This window comes from Cavia porcellus, unplaced genomic scaffold (genome assembly GCF_034190915.1).
Source record: "Cavia porcellus strain 051 isolate PalLab524CR breed Dunkin Hartley unplaced genomic scaffold, mCavPor4.1 scaffold_1, whole genome shotgun sequence".
Lineage (NCBI taxonomy): Eukaryota > Metazoa > Chordata > Mammalia > Rodentia > Caviidae > Cavia > Cavia porcellus.
In genome coordinates, this window is record NW_026947484.1 from 91,801,058 (window position 1) to 91,823,201 (window position 22,144).

Sequence of the window (22,144 nt, forward strand, 5' to 3'; positions counted from 1 at the left end):
CCCTTATATCTTGTCCCACTGGAAAGTCTTCTAGGACAATAAACAGACTGAGCTGTCATCTCCTCAGATACCAAAGCAGTGCCTTCTTCTGGAATCCTTCCTCCAGGGCCCACCTGAGGCTCTTGAAGAGCACTGCCTCACTCGTGTGCCCCCCGCAGTATATGGTGGTTTGCTTGTTCTTTTCTTTCTTGATCACAGATTTGCTTGGAAGCAGAAAATGCATCATAAACATTCTTTATTATTAATGCAAATCTTTTGGTGTTGGGACCCAACACTTTATAGCTTGTTTTCAAGCTATAAAGTAGCTTGTTGAGGTCTGCAAAACCATCTGCTAAACCCTTTACTGTCAATTGTCTTGGGAGTTCTGTGGTTTCCTTTTCTCTTGCTTCTTCAGTTGTGCCTTCACTAAGCCATAGGAAGTTTTCAGCGCCACCATAGTCTTATGGGGCCCCCGCCAGAAATGCAGTCCATCATTAAGCAAAACATTGTTATGTGGTACATGACTTTATGCATACAAAATTTTAAAATATTACCCAGGCACCACTGCCTCAATCCAGTCTCCTTCTCACTCATTCTACTTGTATCTTATTTTATCCCCCACCCCATTTTTCTGTATTTCTACCTTTGTTCATTTTAGTTAAGATGACTCTGACCGAGAAATAAGGAAAGCCACCTGGGCCGGATTACATTGGGAGTTTGCTTTCACTCATGACAGTGGTATCCTGCCATGGTCTGTCAGGCTCATATCCCTGAAAATTGTGGGTATCATGAGTTTAAAACAGGATGCAACCAGTTGTATGTATTTAGATCCAGCTCCATACTTAGCATGATAAAAGTTGACTGTTTAGACATAGATTAATTTCTGGCTTTTCAACTATATTTTTCTACTGGAAGATTTATTTTCAGAAGAAACTTGAGATATGTTATCTGATTTATTTAAAATAGGCATCTATTATTGGCAATTTCAACATTGCTCACATAAGAAGTTTCAGGTTCATGAGATCCTATTTGTCAAAAAAAATGTTATCATATATTTTATTTTGCTTCTGTGATTTATAATGAGGACTAAAATTCAAAATCCCGTTTGTCCTAATCCTCTTTGTAATACTTTATCTTGTTGTGGCCTTTGGCATGTCACTTAATCTCTCCTTGACTTAGGTTCTCCATTGGAAAAATGAAATCATTAATATTTGCCTCCTACAGAATTGCTGTAAAGATTAGCCATTTAATGTTTGTAAAAATCATTTGACAATGGAAAGACTGTAGCACGATGGTCTATAATAATGGGTAATGCTCTATTATCCTCTTGGAGAATGGCCACTCTTTAAAATGTCCTCCAAGTCATCTTTGCAGATCAACATCTTTAACGTTTGTGCAGTGTAAGTGGCTACTTAATTTTTTTCTTAAGAATTAAGGAAGTTCCAGTATGTTATATTTCTTTTCTTCATGGTATTCTTAAACACATTTACATTCACTTGTGCACACCTATGTACATTCTTCTATGAATTTAGGAGTAGCTTCTGATAGATTTGTAACATACAATGTGCCTTTTTGTGAGTCAATTTAATTATCCCCCCTCCATGAGTGGTACCTGAATGACCCATAATCTGAATTCTAAATTGAAGTTTTTTTTATAAAGTAAGGAAACATACAAACAAAATAAAACAGCTCTATAATTTAGCAATAAACAGTATATGTAACTACTCTTACATTCAACATAGAATCATAGAAAATTAGTAAAATGGATAAAATAGCCTAAGAGAAGTTTTGCACTTGTATTATCAAGTGTTACTGAAAAATACTCCTAGATGTCAGTGCGAATTCTATAGGTGTGTCAATTTATTCACAATTTTGAATATCTAAAAGAAGGCTAAAATGATTAAAAGGCCAAATATTTTCCCTGACTCCATTATTTATTGTTTTTCTAGTTTATTATATCAAAGCAAGTCACATGTAGCATGCATCCATCTACTGATCACATTGAATTAAATCAAGAGGCAGCAGGGACAGCCAGATTTCCCCAGTGACAATCACTGTAATTGTCTATGTTTATAGAAGAAAAAAATTTAGTATAATATCAACTAATAGCAAGTAATCTATCTTGAGTTTAGAAATAAGGAAATCTATATAGAAAAAATATTTAGCACTTGCTTTACTGCTAAGCCTATTTTGTCAAGACAAGTAAGAAGCATTTGTATTTAATAAATGAACATTGAAAAAGACTGGGGGGTGTCCACTGATTTGACTTCTTGAACAGATGAGTGTGGAATAGGGAATAGAGTCGGGAGTCTGGAATATAAGTGTTGGGCAGGAGGGGAGTGCTGGTTGAGTGACTTTGTTTCCTAGGTGGCCAGTAAAAGAAGTGTGGCATATCTGAACAGAAAAGTCTTGAGGATTTCAACTTTTATGTTTTCAGGCAGGGATAAGAGATGAAATCCTTCCTTCATTCAACTATAAGCCCTGAGATACTAGGAAAGGTTGTGGTAAGGAGAACGAAAAGTATTTGTATTCATTGCTTTCTGGATTCACTGATCATCTTCTGAATGTCCTTGCTCAAAGATTTCCTCTCTTATTCCCCACTGTTCAGTAATGAGACTCCTCCTATGGAGAAATGTGGGTGCTCTTAGAGGCTCTTTCTCTCTTTTTTTTTTCCTTTCTCTCTCTCTCTCTGTCTCTCTCTCTCTGTCTCTCTCTCTCTGTCTCTCTCTCTGTTCTCTCTGTTCTCTCTCTCTCTCTCTCTCTCTCTCTCTCTCTCTCTCTCTCTCCCTGTCTCTCTGCCTCTCTCTCTCTGTCTCTCTCTCTCTCTCTCTGACTCTCTCATCCTTGGAATCAAACTCAGAGTATCGCCCTTGCCAGGCAGGCGCTGTGCCACTGAACTAAATCTCCAGCCTAGAGAACCTTCTTCCAGATGTGCTACCCACTTTTTCCACAAGTTTCTTCCTTTCATTTGTTCACTCTTTTACTTTTTAAAAAATCTCAGGCATATACATATAAATGTCCTGGAATCTGCCAAATGCAGCTTAAATGTTACCAAAATATCCCGTTTTGGTAACCAAGTTTGGAGAACTAAAGTCCTAGCTGTCGTTGTAATTTTTAAAACTTGACCTTGGAAATTCTGATTTCTACCTTACTTGAAATAAGGATGCTAAACTTAAAAAACCCACCCACAAATTATGAAACTCAAAAAACATGAGCTTGATCTGAGTCAGTTCTTTAAAATATAATATATTTTGAGCCGAAAAACTTATTAGGAGGATGTTTCTAGGGTGGGCAGAACTTTAAACTGGAGGAAGTGTTTATCACCTTTTTAAACTTACACTTTTCCAGACATGCATGACGTGGAGCCTGGTAAGTAAAATGCAAAGGAACTCAGAGAAAAAGGGCAGAGCAGCTCTTCAACATGCTTTTTAATCAACTGTGTTTTTTAGCCTACTCTTCTTACCTGAAGTTTTAAAAATGTAGGATAAACAGAAAACTACATTCCCAGAAAAAAATTACCTGACATTGATTGTTGTTTCTTTTCTGAAACATAAGTCTGTAAGGGAAAAAAAATGCTTTCCTCAAATCTCAGTTCTAAAGGAAAGTCTCTGAATTGGCAAGGAATTCTGTAAGCTCAGCATCCTCGAGGCCAGACAGAAACATGAGGCTTCAGATGTTTCTAGAGCTGGCTTGGGTCTTAACAGTCAAGTAAGGCTCTCAGACACAGAATAATTAGAAGCACGTACTTTGAGAGTGCATTCACATCTTTTATCACTTAGAGGTAACTAACTGTTCCTTTACAGAATCATCTGGTTTTTACCCGCGATGTGTATCTGACATTCATTAGGATAAGGAAGCTTAAAAACGTGTTCCTGAATGAACAGTGCTTCAGAATTCAGACAAGGAGACAGGCTTTCACAGAAATATGCTGATTGTTTAGTTGTAAAGTAATGAGTCAAGGGAACAGGGACATATTCTGTTCAGTCCAGCTCACAGTGTGTGGCTGCCAGCTCACCAAAGAGATCACATAGTTTGGCACAGCAAAGGACCAGACCACAGGCAGGGACAGCAGGGGTAGTGAGAAGGGCCTGCGGCTGAAACCTACCAGCTCCATCCCTGCAGGGCCCAGCAGCGGGATCTGGTGGACTCCACAGGACACAGGGTGTTCATTCCCTGCCAGCCAGACGGCTCTGCAGCCTCCAGAGCCAGCCTGCTGCTGAGTGAGCCTCCCAGCTCCCCTCCTGTTGCATTTTCTCAGCTCTCGCTGGAATCTCCTGGCTTAGCACCTCTCTGCCCCTCCCGACTGGACCACTCCTGGGACAGCATGTGCTCTGTGTGGAATAACAAGGTTAACTGGACAAGGTTGAATAGGCCTGCAATGGGAGTTCCTTCAAGCCACAGGACAGAACTGAAATAGGAGTCCTAATGGCCATGACTGGGAGAAGGGAATCAGATTCTCCTCAAGAAGTGCAGTGCTGGCCTGGTTCTTTGAAATGCCTTGAATCCTACTTTTTTTCCCTCCTGAAGTAGAAACAACTCCTGAAGTGTGGACAGAGAGGAGAGGGAAATGAAGTGCAGAGCCATCAACTTCTAAATCTATTCCTGGGCAAATGTTTTGAGAAAAGCTGAATCACTCAGCCCAAAGTGAGCCTGAGGAAGTATATAGAAGTCTTGGAAATCCCCTGGAAAGAAGTACCAGGTAGAGTTTGAGTCTGTCTTTGTTGTCAAGTGTTTGGCTCTGTCACAGTTGTGGCAACACGAGAAGTTCCAGGCAGGAAGGAACAGCTGGTGATTAGGAAGTAGGATTTTGCATATGGTGAAATTTGGTGCAGAAGGTAGAAAAAGGATGGCAGGCTGGTCTCAGAAAGTACTCGGAGCAGGGAAATGGGGGCGGCACCCAGCCTAGGGAAAGAGGTCTGAGCTTTCAGCAAGTAGCGGACTCAAGGTGGGAGAGCTGCTAGGGGGACACCGGGGATTGTAACTTGGTGGAGCCACCTGCAGACAGGCAGCCTCAAGCAGGTCACCTGAGTGCTTGGCATCTGCAGGCAAGAGGAGGCAGTTGTTCTGAGCACATTCCAGGAAGTTGTAAATTTGTGGGAAAATGCGAAGTGGCAAGTAAAACCCTCACAAGTAGAGATAAGCCAGGTGATCTGAGAGAACTAAAAGCCCAACCAGGTGTAAGGTTAAGTCTGAGAAATGGCTGGGGTGAGATATCAGGTAAGCAATCTAAACTACAGACTTTTGTGGTTCTTCTGAAAGGAAGATCTTAATCCCTTGTAGATAAAATGAATGTAGTTTTTTTGGTGACAAATATATCACCCAAATAATTGTTGGAAAATAATATAGTATTCTTCATCACCTCTCACCTGGATTGTTGTACCAGTTTCTTATCTTGTCTGCCCGTTTTTTGGTCTTCCTCTGGACAATCTTTTCCTCATACAGTTGCCAAAGCAATTCCCCTAAGACACAAGTCTGATCACATCTCCCCTCTGCCTGATCCCTCCCACTTGCTGCCTATTGTTCACAAATTCTGAAAGATATTTTGGTGAATACTAGTTCTGGGAATACTAATTATGTGAGGTAGTCAAAGAAAGGTGTGTAATTAGTACATTGGGAATTCTTTTTTATTTTAAAGAGAGAAAAATAAAAATAAAAACAATGATACAAAGCTTCAAAAAAGAATAATAAAGATTTAACAACGGTTAATATATTGCATATTGTCTTCAAAGTAGTTGCTCAGATATAGGCATACAAAATTAATCAACCAATAAAAGCACCAACTACTCTTTTAAATGAACCAAAATAATAAGTAGTTTAATTATGTTAGTGATCATATATATATATATATATATATATATATGTTTCTTTTCCCTTCCTTTGTTTCTCCTTATCCCAGTTGCTCTTTCCTTGTGAGCAGTTTCTTTCCCTTTATCAATTTGCACTGCAGATTTTGTGTCTTATACACTCTTTTAGTTTCTTAAACTAGAGAGACAAGATGATGCTTACACATACCAGTTTGATTTATTTCACTTATGAGTATAGTCTCTAGTTGCATCCATTTACCTATAAAAGCCTGGAGTTTATTTTTCTTGAAAGCTGAGTAGTACTCCGTTATATAAAAATGCCACATCTTTCTTATCCATTCCATGGTTGATGAGTGTTTGGGTTGTTTCCAAGATTTAGCTATTACAAATTGTGCTGCTATAAATATGAGTGCATGTATATAGCTGTGGTATGGTGTTTTTAATTCTTCTGGGAAAATACCCAGCATGGGATTTGCTGGATAAAATGAGACCTACGATCCTAGTTTTTTGAGGAATCTCCACACTGATCTCCACAGTGGTTGCACCACTGTACACTCCCACCAAGAGTAGAGAAGTATTCTTTTCCACCACAGCCTCTAGCTTTTGTTATTGGTTGATTTCTTGATGATGGCCGTTGTTTCTGGGGTGAAATGGATCTCAGTGGGTTTTTTTTTTTTCCTGTGGTACCCGTGATTGAACTCAGGACCTTGTGCTTGCCAGGCAGGCGTTTATGCCACTGAGCTGAACCCCCTGCCCTCAGTTTTGTTTTAATTTGCACTTCTCGTAAGACCAAAGTTGTTCAACATTTTTTCATATATTTATTTGCCATTTATATTTTTTTCATCTGAGAAGTGTGTATTCATTTAAGATGCCCATTTTTGGACTTAGTCTTTGAATTTGATTTTTTCAGTTCTTTGTATGTTCTGTGTATAAATCCTTAGGGGGACAGTTGGCTAAACTTTTTCCTGCTCTGTGGATTTTCTTTTTATTCTGTTGATGATTTCTTTTGATGTGCAGAAATTTTTTAATAAGATGAGATTCCAGTTATTTTCCATGCAGTTTGGTTTTTGCTCATGAGCTCTCTGCCTACCCCTATGTCTTCTAGATTTCTACCTACTTTCTCTTTCAGTAGATTTAGTGTTTCTGTCTTAATGTTTAGATCTTTGATCCATTTTGACAGTTTAGTGCATAGTGATAGATATGGGTCCAGTTTTAGTCTTAGGCATGTGCAGAGCCAGTTTTTCTAGCATCATTTATTAAAGAAAATATCTTTCTTCTAGTGGACGTGTATGGCCTCTTTGTCAAAGATAGGGGTATTGAGTGTATTTGTAGTTGTGTCTGTATCTGCTCTTCTGTTCCATTGTTCCTGAGTCTGTTGTTTTGCTCATACCATGCTGATTTTATCACAGAAACTTTGTAATATAATTTTTTTTTTGGTACCAGGGAATGAACTCATGACATTGTACTTTTGTAGTTGCAGGCAGGTGTTTATACTGCTGAGCTAAATCCTCAGCTCTGTAGTATAATTTCATGTCAGAGATTATGGATATCTCTTTCCCTTGCATTTGTAGTCTACAATTGCCTTTGCTATTCTAGGTCTCTTGTTTCCAAATGAATTTTAGGAATATTTTCTCTAGATCTGTGAGATATGCTAATCATTTTTTTTATTTTAAAGAGAATAAAACAAAAAAATAGAATAAAATCAATCAAAACACTGAAAATGATACAGGACTTTAAAATAAGATAATAGGAAATCAGCAATGGCTACCATTATTCATCTTGTTTTCTTTGAAATAGCTGCCCATGCCATCAGATATAATAAAATCAAGCCAAATGAAGCAGAATAAAACCAATCAAAACAAAACAATGGAAACAATATGAGACTTTAAAACAAGACAATAGGAAATTATCTATGACTACCACTTTCCCTTTTTAGACATTTCCTCCCCTTTTATTTTCACGATATCTATTGTGTATTTTATTTTATTTTTTGGTACTGGGGATCAAACTCACAGCTGCACGTTTGCAAGGCAGGCACTTATGCCACTGAGCTAAATCCCCAGCCCTTCTCTTGTACATTTTAGATCCCACTTAACTCCTTCAATTTTTTTACACTAGGAAGACAGCACAATGTTTATCCTTGTGAGTCCAAACCATTTCACCCAAGAGCTTGATCACAAGTTGCCTCCATTTACCTATGAGAGCCTCACGATTATCCTTCTTTACAGCTGAGTAGCTATAAAATTGCAGGATCTTTCTTACCTATTCTGCAGTAGATGGGCAAGCTACTCTTGCTTTTTTTGTTGTTATTGTTGTTCCCTGTTGCACAGAACATCGTTTTCTCTCCTTTGACTTTCAGTCTATGAATTTCCTTTAGAATACAAGAAACATTCGTATATGTTATATACATATTAGTGGTTCTTGTCTCTTGATATACTCTGCCTGTGTTTCTTTTTTTAGTGAATTGAGGTCATCTGCATTAATGGTTATGGAAACATGGTCTGGCTCATCTCCACTTACTATTTTCCTGCTGTTGGCTCCCTACTTTTCCCCTCCTTTCAATTGCTGCTTTACTGGGCCATCCCTCTCTGCTGCTGTTCTTGGGACTGGGGTCATTTTTGTCTCTCTCTAGAATATCTTTCAGTACTCTTTGTAGGGTTGGTTTGGTGATCATTAATTCCTTCAGTTGTTCTTTGACATGGAAGTACCTTTTTTCTCCATTAATTTTGGAAGATAGTTTTTCAGAGTACACCAGTCTGGGAAGTGGCTTTCTTTCAGGACTTGAAATACTTCATTCCAAGCTCTTCTTTACTTAATGGTTTGTGTTGAGAAGTCTGTCATGATTCTGATGAGTTTTCCTTAATAGGTGATCTGTTTGTTTTCTTTAACACTTTTAATAGTTTCTTCTTGTGCTGAATTTCTTTTTTTAAATCAACTTGGGTCCTTTCCCTAGATTCTGAAAATTTTATTTAAAAAAGAGAAAAGTCAGAAAAGTAAAAACAAACAGGAAAAGGCATAAACAACAATAGCAGATTCAAAATAATAACAATACAGGTCTTCAAAACAGAATGAAAGAAATTTAACAATGATTGTTATATTGCATATTGTTCACTCTTTTCAAATAAAGAGAATAATATTAAAGAAAATAGAAAAATAGAAACGAAGTGTAGAACAGTACTGAATTAAAAAAAATTATCATCGTAGAATTGCTAGTTATTACATTTCTTATTGTCATCTGAAGAAATAGTTGCCAAAGTCACAAAATCAAAGCACAAATAGTGGATAGACACTTAAACATTGATAATACAAATCCTTCTGTTCAATGTTCCAACAGAAATTCAGTAATATGTTCTTCTGTCTTATACACTATACATACCTTTATACCCTTTAGAGCACTTTCCTTCCCTTTTGCTTTCACAGTATCTATTATACTTTTTGGACTCCATTATTCTATCAGTTTTTATTGTTTCTTACACTAGAGAGACAATGTGATATTTACTCGTGTGAGTCTTATTTATTTCACTAATGAGAATATTTTCAAGTTGCCTCCATTTACCAATAACGGCCTCAAGATCATCCTTTTAATAGATGAGTAACATTGCATTATATAAAAATACCACATTTTTTTCATCCACCCTGCAGTTGATGGGCATTTTGGTTGTTTCCAAGATTTAGCTCTCACAAATTGTGCTGCTATGAACATGGGTGTGCATATATCTCTGTGACATGATCTTTTCAATTTTTCTGGGAAAATGCCCAGGAGGGGAGTAGCTGGATCGAATGGAACTTCCAATCCTAGAGTTTTGAGGAGTCTCCCTACTGATTTCCACAGTGGTTGCACCAGTCTGCACTCCCACCAACAGTGGAGAAGTGTTCCTTTTTCCCTGCATCCTTGCCACCATTTATTATCAGTTGATTTCTTGATGGCAGCTATTCTTTCTGGAGTGAGATGAAATCTCAATGTTGTTTTAATTTGCATTTCTTGAAACCAGTGATGGTGAACATTTCTTCATGTATTCATGTGACATTTGTATATCTTCATTTAAGAATTGTGTGTTCATCTCAGATGCCCATTTTTGGAGAGGGTCTTTGAATTTGGGGGGCTTGATATTTTTCAGTTCTTTATGTGTTCTGGATATAAGTCCTTTGAGGAATTATTGGCTAAAATTCTTTTTCCATTTTGTGGGTTTTCTTTTCACTTTGTTGGTGATTTCTTTTGAAGTGCAAAAACTTTTTAGTAATATGAGATCCCAGCTATTGATTCTTTGAAGTGTTTCCCATGTAGTTTGTGTTTTGTTCGTGATTTCTCTGCCTATCCCTATGTCTCCAAGACTTCTGCATACCTTGTCTTCCAGTAGATGTAGTGTTTCTTTTCAAATATTTATATCCTTGATCCATTTTGACTTTAGTTTAGTGTATGGTGATAGGCATGGGTCTATTTTCATTCTTCAGCATGCGGAATGCCAATTTTTCCAACACCGTTTATTAAAGAGTCTATCCTTCTTCCAGTGAACATGTTTAGCCCCTTTGTCAAATATCAGGTGGATGAGTGTCTTTGTAGTTGTATTTTCATCTTCTAATCTGTTCCATTGATCCTCAGGTCTATTTCTTTGCCAGTACCATGCTGATTTTATCACTGTGGTTTTGTAGTATAGTTTCAAGTCAGGAATTGAGATGCCTCCTGGCATGCCTTTGTTGCCCAGAATTGCTTTTGCTATTCTAGGTTTTTTCTGTTTCAAGATGAATTTAGTAGTGTTTTCTCTAGATTTGTAAGGTATGTTGATGGTATTTTGATTGGGATTGCATTGAATCTGTATAAGAATTTTGGGAGTATGGCCATTTTCACAATGTTGGTTCTTTCTAACCAAGAGCAAGGAATATCCTTCCATTTTCTAATATCCTCTTCAATCTCCTTTTTTAGAGTAGTATAATTTTCATCATTTAGATCTTTTACATTCTTGGTTAGGTTGATTCCTAAGTATCTGATTTTTTAGATGCTATTGTAAATGGTGATATTTCTATAATTTCTCTCTCAGTGAGTTTTTTGTTTGTGTACAGGAATGCTATTGATTTTTTAGTGTTGACTTTGTATGCAGTTACACTGCTGAATTTGTTTATTACCTTTAGTAGTCTTTTAATGGAGTTTTTGGGCCTTCTATGTAGAGTGTCATGTTGTCTGCAAATTATGATAATTTAACTTCTTCTTTTCCTATTCTTATTACTTTTATTTCTCCCTCTTGTCTGATTTCTCTGGCTAATATTTCTAGAACTATATTGAATAGGAGTGGTAATAATGGACATCCTTATCTTGTTCCTGATTTTAGGGTGAAGGCTTTCAGTTTTTGTCCATGTAGTATAATGTTGGCTGTTTGATTGTCATAAATGGCCTTTATGAGATTGAAGTACATACTGTCTGTTCTGAGTTTCTGTAGAGTTTTTATCATGAACTGGTGTTGGACTTTATCAAAGCTTTTTCTTCATCTATTGAGATGATCATGTGGTTTTTATTTTTTTGCTCTGTTGATGAGGTGTATTACATTTATTGATTTGCATATGTTGAACCATCCCTGCATTCATGGAATAAATCCCACTTGGTCATGGTGTATTATCTTCTTAATGATTTTCTGCATTCTATTTGCCTGTATTTTATTGAGAATCTTTGCATCAATGTTCATTAGTGATATTGGTCTGTAGTTCTCTTTTTTTGGTTGGGTCTTTCTCTGGTCTTGGTATCAGGGTAATACTTTCCTCCAAGAATGATTTAGGAAGGACTGCTTTTCTTTCAATTTCATTGAAGAGGTTAAGGAGTGTTGGTATCAAACCTTTTCTAAATTTCTTGTAGAATTCAGCTATGAATTCATCAGGGGGCTTTTCTTTGTCGGTAAATTTTTAATCACATTTTCAATTTCAATAGCTGATATTGGGTTATTTAAGATTGTTATATCTTCCTGAGATCCATGCCATGTTGGAGCCTAGGACTCTGGGAAGCCAAGCAAGCACCTCCCCTCTCTGGCAAGCGGTGGCAGTGTGGCAGATTGCAGCCCTTCCAGGGGAGAAACAGCAGTGTCTCCTGAGATCCACACCATGTGGAACTTAGGATGCTGGGAAGCCAAGCAAGCACCTCCCCTCCCTGGTAAGCGTTGGTGGTCTGGCAGACTGCGACCCCTCCAGGGGGAGAACCAGCAGTAGCTCCTGAGATCCACACCATGTTGGAACTTAGGATGCTGTGAAACCAAACAACCAGCCTGCCTCCTTGCTAAGCAATAGTGAACCTACTGATGCTGATACAAGGCCTAGAGCCAAAGACCCATTCCCCATCCCCCCCCACCCCTGCCGCCCATTAGCAAATGGGAACCAGAAATCTGAGTGTTTTCTGGGAAGCTGACATAGCAAATAAGGGGGACTTCCTTCTACCATCTCTTTGAAGGCAAATATTTTTATTACTGTTTTGCTCTTTTCTGATTAATTGTACTGCTCTATTCAATATTCTGTTTTAATAAGTTCAACAGTGTTCTATATTTCATCTCATTTTGATATACGTGATTGAAAGAACAAGTATTATAAAGATAACAAAATATACTGTGATACCTATTACTGTTATACTGGTAACCTGCTGTGAAGTTCTGTACCCATTTCATTGTAGGATCTTAGTTGGCTTTATGCTGTCTTATTCTGTTGTATACTTTCAAAATAAAATTTAAAAAAAAAGATTGTTATATCTTCTTGATTAAGCTTTGGTAGTTTGTATATTTCTAGAAATCTGTCCATTTCCTCTGTATTTTCTACCCTATGTGCGTAGAGATTTTCAAAGTAAGCATTCATGATCTTTTGAATTTCCATGGGATCTGTAGTAATTTCCCTCTTTCCAGTCACTACATGGATTTGAGTTTTTTCTTTCTTTTTCTTAATAAGGTTGCCTAGAGGTTTGTCAATTTTGTTTATTCTCTCAAAAAACCAGTTCTTTGATTCATTAATTCTTTGTATTTTTTTTCAATTGCATTAATTTCTGCTCTAATCTTTACAATTTCCTCTCTTCTGTGAGCTTTGGGTTTGACTTGCTCTTCCTTTTCTAGGAGCTTGAGATGTAGCATTAATTTACTTATTTGTGCTTGTTCCATATTCTTGATGTGACTATTTATTGCTATATATTTTCCTCTTAGGACTGCTTTCATTGTGTCACATAGGTTATAGTATGTTGTGTCTGCGTTTTCATTGTATTGTACGTATTGTTTTATTTCTTCTTTAGTTTCATCTGTAACCCACTGGTTGTTCAGAAGGTTGTTATTTAATTTCCATGTATTTATGCAGGTTTTGCAGGATTTTTTGGCCATTGATTTCCAATTTTAGTGCACTATGATCAGATATTATGCATGGAATAATTTCACTCCCTTTGCATTTACTTAAAAATGTTTTATGAGTTAATATGTGGTCCATTTTGGGGAATGTCCCATGTGCAGCTGAGAAAAATGTATATTTGATGTGGTTGGGTGGAACATTCTGTAAACATCCACTAAGTCCATTCGTTTACAGGTGTGATTCAGTTCTATTATTTCTTTGGTGACTTTTTGTCTAGTTGATCTATCTCTTTGTGATAGTGGGGTGTTAAGATCTCCTATTACAACTGTGTTCTTGTGTACTTGGTTTTTCATGTTCGTTAGTGTTTGTCTTACATAGTTGGGTGCTCCTGTATTTGGTGCATACATATTTATAATTGTTAGTTCTTCCTTTTGCAGTTTTCCACTTACGAGTATGTAGTGGCCTTGCTTATCTCTTAAGCATTTTAGGTTTGAAGTTCACTTTGTCTGCAAACAGAATAGCTACCCCTGCTTTTTTCTGGGTTCCTGTTGCATGGAATACTGTTTTCCATCCTTTGAATTTTAGACTATGAGTTTCTTGTATACAGCATATACTGGGGTCCTGATTCTTGATCCGTGCTGTCAGCGTGCTTCTTTTGACAGGTGAATTGAGCCCATTTACATTTATGGATATCACTGATATGTAGTGGCTTGCCTTTGCCATGTTGTGTTCCTGTTGTTGGTTTCCTGCTTTCCTCCCTTGTTTAATTTCTTGTCCAGCCCAGTGATTTCTTCCTGTTGTTGTTCTAGAGATTGTAGTTAATTTTACTTCTTTCTAGTATGGCTTTCAATACTCTTTCTAGGGTTGGTTTGGTAATATGGATTTCTTCAGTTGTTCTTTGTAATGGCAGTATCTTGTTTCTCCGTTAAATCTGAAAGATAATTTTGCTGGGTACATGAGCCTGGGTTGAAATACTTCACTTAGGCACTTCTTTTAGTGCTGGAAAGACTTCACTCCAAGCTTGTCTTAACCTGAAGGTTTGTGCTGAGAAGTCTTCTGTGATTCTAATAGGATTCCCTTGATAGGTGAGTTGTGTCTTTTCTCTAACAGCTTTTAATATTCTGTTTTTATGCTGTATGTCTGGGATCTTAAGTATTATGTCTGGGTATAGATCTATGACTGTTTGGCATTCTATATGCCTCACTTATTTGTATGTCAGATTTTTTCCCATGTTTGGGAAATTTTCTTTTATTCCTTCTGTGAACAGTTTAGTTATTTCCTTTACATTGTCTCCTGCATCCTCACTAATGCCTATTAGTTTTACATTGTTTCTCTTGGTGTCATCTTGAAGCTGCTGGATTGTCATTTCATGCTGCTTTGTTATTTTTATAAGTTCTATCTTTTCATGGTCACCATCTGCGATCCTGTCCTCAAGGTCTGAAATTCTATCCTCAGCTTCATTTAAATGGTTTTCTCAGCTTTCAATAGAATTTTTTGTTTCTTCGATATCTCTTTGAATTTGTTTCATGGATTCTGCTTGTACATTGTCCATTCAAACTTTAACTCCATTTCTCATGTTCCTGTATTTTTTTATAATCTATTTCTTTCCTTGCTATGTTGAACAAATTCTTTACTAAGGTTGTTATTTCATCTTTATGTAAGACATTACTTATAATTTGATTTTCTCTATAGCCTCATGGATTTGCTTCTTTACTTCTTTTGCTATCTTTTCAGAGATTTCTGTTGTATGACTTTTAAATTCCTCTATTTCACTGTTGCCTGTTCTTGCATCTGATGGACTAGAAGTTTGAGATTTCATTTTGGTTTTTCACCTTCTGGGCCAATATCTGGTTGTTTAATCTCAATAGTCACAACTGTCAACAGTGTATATCCCAGGGTCCTTCTGTGTGGTTGATGTTAGCCCAGTTGTTGGGTACACATTGACCAGTACCTACCAGGAGCCTCTGTTTGGGGGAGGTGTCACCGAGTCTCCTGTCAAACCAGCACTACCAGTCCATTGCAGTTCAAGGTTCTGGGAGGGAGAGTGGGAGCCACACGTTCACAGTAGTGCTTGGTCTAAGAGATGGGGAAGGTAGCCAAGGGCAGGGGGTTGAGCCATTCTTAAGTTGAAGTTTGCTTTATCTGCAAACAGGATAGCTACTCCTGCTTTTTCCTGAGTTTTTGTTGCATGGAGTATTGTTTTCCATCTTTTAACTTTCAGTCTATGAATTTCTTTTTGAGTTAAATATGTTTCTTATATGCAGCATATTGTTGGAACTTGTTTCTTTATCCATTCTCTCAGTCTTTTTTTAAATTGGTGAATTTAGGCCATATTAACTGTTATGTATTGGCTTATCATTGTCATGCTATTTTCCTGCTGTTAGGTTCCTGCTTTTCCTCTCTGTTTAATTGTTTGTCCTGCTTGGGAATTTCTTTCTTTGTTGTTCTTGGAATTGTGGCCATTATTGTCTCTGTCTTTTAGTACCCTTTGTAGTGTTGATTTAGTGGTCATAAATTTTTTCAGTTGTTCTTTGTCATGGAAGTACCTTATTTCTCAATTAATTTTGAAGTTGTTTTTCAGGGTACATCAGTCTGGGTTGGAAATTGTTTTGTTTTAGAACTCGAAGTATTTTGCTCCAACCTCTTCTTGACTTGATGGTTTGTGTTGAAAGTTTGTCATGATTCTGATGCGTTTTCCTTTATAGGTGATCTGTTTCTTTTCTCTAATAGCTTTTAATGTTCTGTGCTTGTGCTGAATTTCTCAGGTCTTGATTATTATATGTCTGGTTGTGGATTTATTTTGGTTATGGGTTATTGCGATTCTACATGCCTTATTTCTATCACTTATTTATGTATCAAATTATTTTCCCATGCTTGGAAAATTCTCTGCCATTATTTTTACAAATAGTTTTTTAAAATGTCATTTGTGTTGACTCCTGATTTTTCATTTACACCAATGATTCTTACATTAGTTATCTTTGTATTGGCTTGCAGCTATTGAATTGTTATTATCCAGAGATATTTCTTTTTATGATAGCCATAATCCTGTTTTCATTGTTTGAAAGTCTGCCTTCAGTTTCATTCAAGCAGTTTTTCCAGTTTTCAGTGGAATTTTGAATTTTCTGGATATATGTTTGAATCCATTTCATGCATTCTATTTCTTTCCTATATTGGTCATTCATGATTTCTATCCTCTTCCTATTTTGACCTATATTTTTGTTATGTATCTCTACTCTAGTTTTGCTATTTCCTTTGTAAATGTCATCCTTTTTTTTTACTTGAGAGATTATTTCTCATCTGATTTCCTCTTTAGCCTCATGGATTTTTTTCTTTACCTCAGTTGCTATCATTTCAGAAAATACAGGTGTATGCCTTCCAATTTCTTCTGTTTCATGTCTTTTGTACTTGGTGTTGATGGGCAGCAATTCTGAGATTGCATTTTGTTTGTCTTGTCATTTTGTATTTCAAAAATTTTTATTTTGTTTTCCATGATGATTCTTGTAAGATTTGTAGCAGGCAACTATATCACTAGTATAAAGGTTTCTCTAGGAAAAGTCTGTTCTCCAGGGATGTCTTCCATATGTTGGAGGTTCTTATTCTCTGTCTCTTACAAGATCCTATCTTCCCAATTCATTAAGGGTAGAATGTTGGTATCTTTTTGGCTCAGTCTTGAATCCTTTGGTGCAGGACTGTGGTGAGGTTATTACTCTGAATTTTCCCAGTATTGTTACAAAAGAGAGAACCACTGATTACAACAGATATGACAGCCTAGCTAAAGTAGTAAAATTATCAATAACAATAGCATTAAGCACAATTTAGAAACTCCAAACTGTAGTAAATGTTGATTATGTACTTTAGCCCATACATCCAGAGTCTATAGTTATATAATAGAACCAATCATAAGTTAGGAGTTTGTGTGTCAAGTGTTTCTTCTTGATAGAGTGGTTTTACCCTATGGTGGAGAAATCTAAAGAAGAAAAGACAAAGAGGGAAAAAAGGAAGAATAAGAAAAAGAGAAGGAAGAGAAAAAAGAGAAAAAAATATTAAAAATATGAAAGCATAAAATAAATTGAGAGCAAAGGGCCAGATATTGAGTCCTGGGGTCCTTCCTGAGCTGTTTGCTGATCATATGGAGGCCTCAGTCATTTGTTGACTTGTATTGGTATTGTTACTTTGAATTCTTCATGCCACTAATTTTGCTTGTCCATCCTGTGAACTCTTGTTGGGACCCTTCTCTGTAGCTGGCATTCCCTCTGTTCTCTGGGGCTCCCCATGCTGTTTACCTCAGCATGGAAGTAGCTAGGGGAGAGGTCATTCTTTGGGCTTTCTGGTGTGGTTTACCTGGGTCGTCGTGGCAGAGAGGTTACTCTTCTGGATATTCACTTGGATTCTGAGTTCCTAGAATGGCTATAAATTGGCAGTTCTACAGATGATATTAGACATTTGTAATAGAGATGAATTTTAAAGGCTCTAAGAAGTTCTATAAAAATTTGTTGAATGTTGCAACAGTTTGTTGAAAATATTAATAAAATGAAAACATTTTAAGCCATGGATCAATCTCTCTCTCTCTCTCGCTGATTGGAAATGTCTTGAGAAATATTGAACTGTAGAGGAAAAGTATCTACCTTTCTTAGCATAAAGCACACATGGGTTTGTGAGCCCAGCCCTTCCCTGTCTGTCTCTGCTGTTTATCTCTCATATCCTCCCCTTGAGTTCAGACATCTACTCTTTTCAACAAAAACATTTTGTACATCTTCCCTAACCCGTCAGTAAAATGTTACTTATTTTTTTAAAGCCTTCTCAGATATCACCTCTATAGTAAGCTGACTTTTTACCACAGAGTAAGAATCAACAAATGCATTCTGCTAATCATCAGATACTAAATATTTTAAACCTTGAAGCTTACACAATCTCTCTCATTCTCTCACAATCCCACAACACTGCCATAGCAATGTGAAAGTAACTACAATCTAAATGAGTGGGTAAGGTTGTGTTTCAATAAAAATGTGTTTATAAACATCTGTAGCATGCTATGTTTGTCCATGGACTGTAGACTGCTGACCCTTGCCTTTAGAGTCACACTTCTCAGGCAGAAGTTAAGTCTGTAGGTATAAAATATTCAACAGTGCCACATGAGAGCAGAATGCAGATGTATTTAGTTAGATCAGACACAAGGGCAGAGAGAAGGGCAACTCTAACTAGTGAAGCATAAGACACTGCTTAGACTTGTTATTTAGGATTTCTGCCATCCTAGTTAACTATAAGAATTTTCTGAATATAATGTAAAATTGGTACCTCTTCTATAATGTTGGTTTAGGAATCAACCCTTAGCAAATGCTACCAAAGACAAATACATTGATTATACAACTATAAAGGAAATTTTATATCAAAAGGGCTAAGCAGCCATTAACTGCTTAAAGAGAACAGCTATTCTTTTAATAGCTGCCTGAAAAATAAAATAAACTGCACACCAGCAAGGGAGAGTTGTGATGGGTCTAGTGAAACTTACAGCCCTGTGTATATGTGCCACACTGCAGGCTTGGCAGATAGGGATGGTCAGTGGGATACCAGAAGGGCTGTACCAGAAAGTTGAGTGATGGCAAGAGCTCAGGCTCCAAAACCTGCCCCATCCTGTGTTAAATCGCCATGTGTTTGTATCCAGTATTGAAATGGTAAACACTGTGAATAGCTAGCTCTCCAATGAATGTTCAGGCTTCACATCCTCAGCATTTAGGATATGGAATTATTATAGGAAATTGATTTCCCTGCCCCGCCCCTGTGCTTGTAAGTGGAAGCATGAAAATGAGTTCAGGCCAATCCTTGGCCTACCCATAAAATCTTCTACTGGATTCTCTACACTTTTTCTATCCCATTTGCTGGCTAGATTTGAGCAAGTTCAGGTACCATATATTAAAAACAATAAAGCTTTTATCAGTCTCAGACTCGGATGTACTTTTTTTTTCATGTTCCAAATTTCTTTTTTTTTATTTAAAAAGAGATTAAAATAAAAGAGGACATAACAACACAGGTCAGAGCAGAACAATTTAAGCAAAATAGTGTTTCACCACAACACAATCCGACATAACACTAGCTACCATAGTGTTTCTTTCCTTGAAATATTTGAGTATACCTTGATATATTATAGTATCAAACATAAAAAGACAGTGTAAAATCATTCAAGAGAATGAAAGTATCACAGGGTATTCAGAACCAATTAACAGAAAACAAACAACGATTACTATACTATCTCATCTATGAAAAATTTTGTTTATACTATCACATATAATAAAATCCAATAAGATACAACATGATAAAACCTATGGAGACACAAGAACATAAGCTTGGTGGAACCTCAAAACAAGATGATATTAAATCATCAATAGCTATTATAATGTCTTGTTTTCTTCAAAATAGCTGTTCATACCATCAGACAATAAAATCAAACCACCCAGAATAAAACCATTCCAGTTAATGAATGAAAACATTATAAGGCTTCAAAGCAATATAATGAGGAATCATGATTACCACATACTTTTATGTATTCTTACCATTTCTTACACTAGGGAAGCTATTCAGTATTTATACATGTGAGTTTGACTTATTTCATTTATGAGTATGGTCTCAAGCTGCGTCCATTTATTTGTAAATATTTCAATGTGATCATTCTTTATAGCTGAGTAGTACTCTATTGTATAAAAATACCACATATTTTTTATTCATTTGTCAGTTGATGGACACTTAAGTTGTTTCCAAGATCTAATACAAATTGTGCTGCTATAAACATGGGTGCACATATATCACTGTGCTATGATGCTTTCAGTTCTTCTGGGAATATGCCTAGAAGTGGAATAGCTGAGTCAAATGGGACTTCCAATCCCAGCTTTCTGAGAAGTCTCCAGAATGACCTCCACAATGGTTGCGCCAGTCTACACTCCCACCAACAGTGCAGGAGAGTTCCTTTTTCCCCGCATCCTCTCCAGCGTTTGTTGTTGGTAGTTTTCTTGATCCTGGCCATTCTTTCTGGAGTGAGATGGAATCTCAGTGTGGTTTTAATTTGCATTTCTCTAATGAGTAATGATAATGAACATTTTTTCACATATTTATTTGCCATTTGTATTTCTTCATCTGAGAAGTGTGTATTCATCTCAGATGCCCATTTTTGGATTGGATCCTTGAATTTTGGGTGATGTACTCTTTACAACAGAAAGTACTTCTTCCCTTTTCAAACACACAAAGCTACCTGAATAGACTTCCACTGTATGAAGCTATCCAGAGTTAATCTGTTATGAGGAGTAGTATTTACTAAACCAGCATAAGTAGAAAATGAACATTGCTATAAGGAAATGGGTTCCACTAGATAAAGAAGTTCTGGAGAAGAACATGGGGCCTACTGAGCCAGAAAACATAAGAAAGGTACTGAAGTTCGCAAATAAGTCATTATTTTCAACCTCAAATAAGTGCTGCTTTCAACAAACTATGCTTTTGGAACTAAAATTTTATGTGTGTCTGTATCTGTCCATACCTGTTTTAAAGTGATACAGCTGAAAAGTTCCATTTTTAAGGAAACAAATAGCCAAAGGAGTAAAAATAAAAAACAAAAGAAAACCAAAGCAAATATGAACAGCTACAGTTAACAAAAATTTTTTATTTCCATCTTTTTCTTTATGAAAAGTTCATTGAAACAGAATGATTTTTTTTTTTTTTTTTTTTTTTGGTTTGGTAGCAGGGATCAAACTCAAAACCTAGCACTTGCCAGGCAGGTGCTTATGCTGCTGAGCTAAATCCCTGGCCCTAACAGTGTGATTTTTGAGGAAAGATTTTCTTAGGTGACATTGTATTTGTACCTTTATCACCAAAACACCAAAGCATATACTAGTTCATAGATATACTAGGAGACACAAAATGTAATCTGTTTATTAAAGGCATCTATACCTTGATAAATAACCAATTATAGTTTATTGGAAACACAATTTTGAAATGTTAATTAAAAAGACTTTCTAAGATACCCATTATTATGCTACAGTCAAAATTAATGCCTTTTTCCAGGACTGAATCAGTATGTGTGGTGGTTAAGAATAGAAGCAAATAGATTTAGTTCAGTGGCATAAGCGATTGTTTGTCAAGCATGAGGTCATGAGTTGAATCCCCAGTACCAAAAAAATAAATAAAGCAAGAAAGAATAGAAGCATTTCTATTCATCTAGATACCATAACATGAGTGAAAATATGAAAGTGTAAGAGGTCATAACTGTGGTATATGTTTCTGACAAAGGCTCATATTCAGGATCTAAAAATCAATAAGTGAAAGATTAAAAAACCCAGCAGAAAACTAGGGAAAATATTTGAACTAAGTATTTAATAATTTGCTCAATCTATTACCTGTCATAGAATTGCAATTCAAAATAATATTATACAAATAGATTTTCCAAATATAAAATGTCAAACAATACCAAATATTGGCAAGCTTATAGAATAACTACTTGTCAAAGTCTAAGTTGGTATAAACACTTTGAAAATTGGTGGTTTATAAATAATATTTAACACAAACATACACATGTATATAACTCAGCACTTCTACTGTAATTGTATTTTAAGATACATATACGTTATTGTGTATATATATATATATATGCAGAATTGTCCAATAGGAAAGTATACATATGTATATTAAAATACACAAATAAGAATCTTTACAATATGATTGTTTTTATTAGTCCCAAACAGGAAAGTACTCAAACTTTTCCCAACAGTGGAATGAATAAATAAACTATAATACAGTTATATATTAGAATGCTATTCAAGGCTTCCCATGTGCAACCAGCATGAGCAGAGATACCCAGACAGATCTGCCTCCCCCTGTCACCATCAGAAGGCTTGCTTCCTATGGGCAGCCAGCATGAGTGGGACATGCTGCCAGGAAGCTCCATGCACCCACAGGAGACCTTTGCTTCCTTCTGGCAGGCATTGCTCACTGGGGAGAATCAGACAAACAACCTCTCATGAGCCTGCCACCATCAGAGGAGTCCTGGTGTAGACACAAAGGTTGAGAGAAGAAGCCCCCCCCCC

General features: G+C 36.6%; 1 protein-coding gene across 1 annotated transcript in view; it reads left to right on the plus strand.

Annotated features, from left to right (window-relative positions):
* The first annotated feature begins 4,297 nt into the window (after positions 1 to 4,297).
* Cntln (centlein) overlaps positions 4,298 to 22,144 on the plus strand; it is a 448,833-nt gene continuing 430,986 nt past the window's right edge. The window contains exon 1 of the mRNA XM_063251634.1: positions 4,298 to 4,678. The gene's annotated coding sequence lies outside the window, so the exon portion shown is untranslated. The remainder of the gene's footprint in view (positions 4,679 to 22,144) is intronic.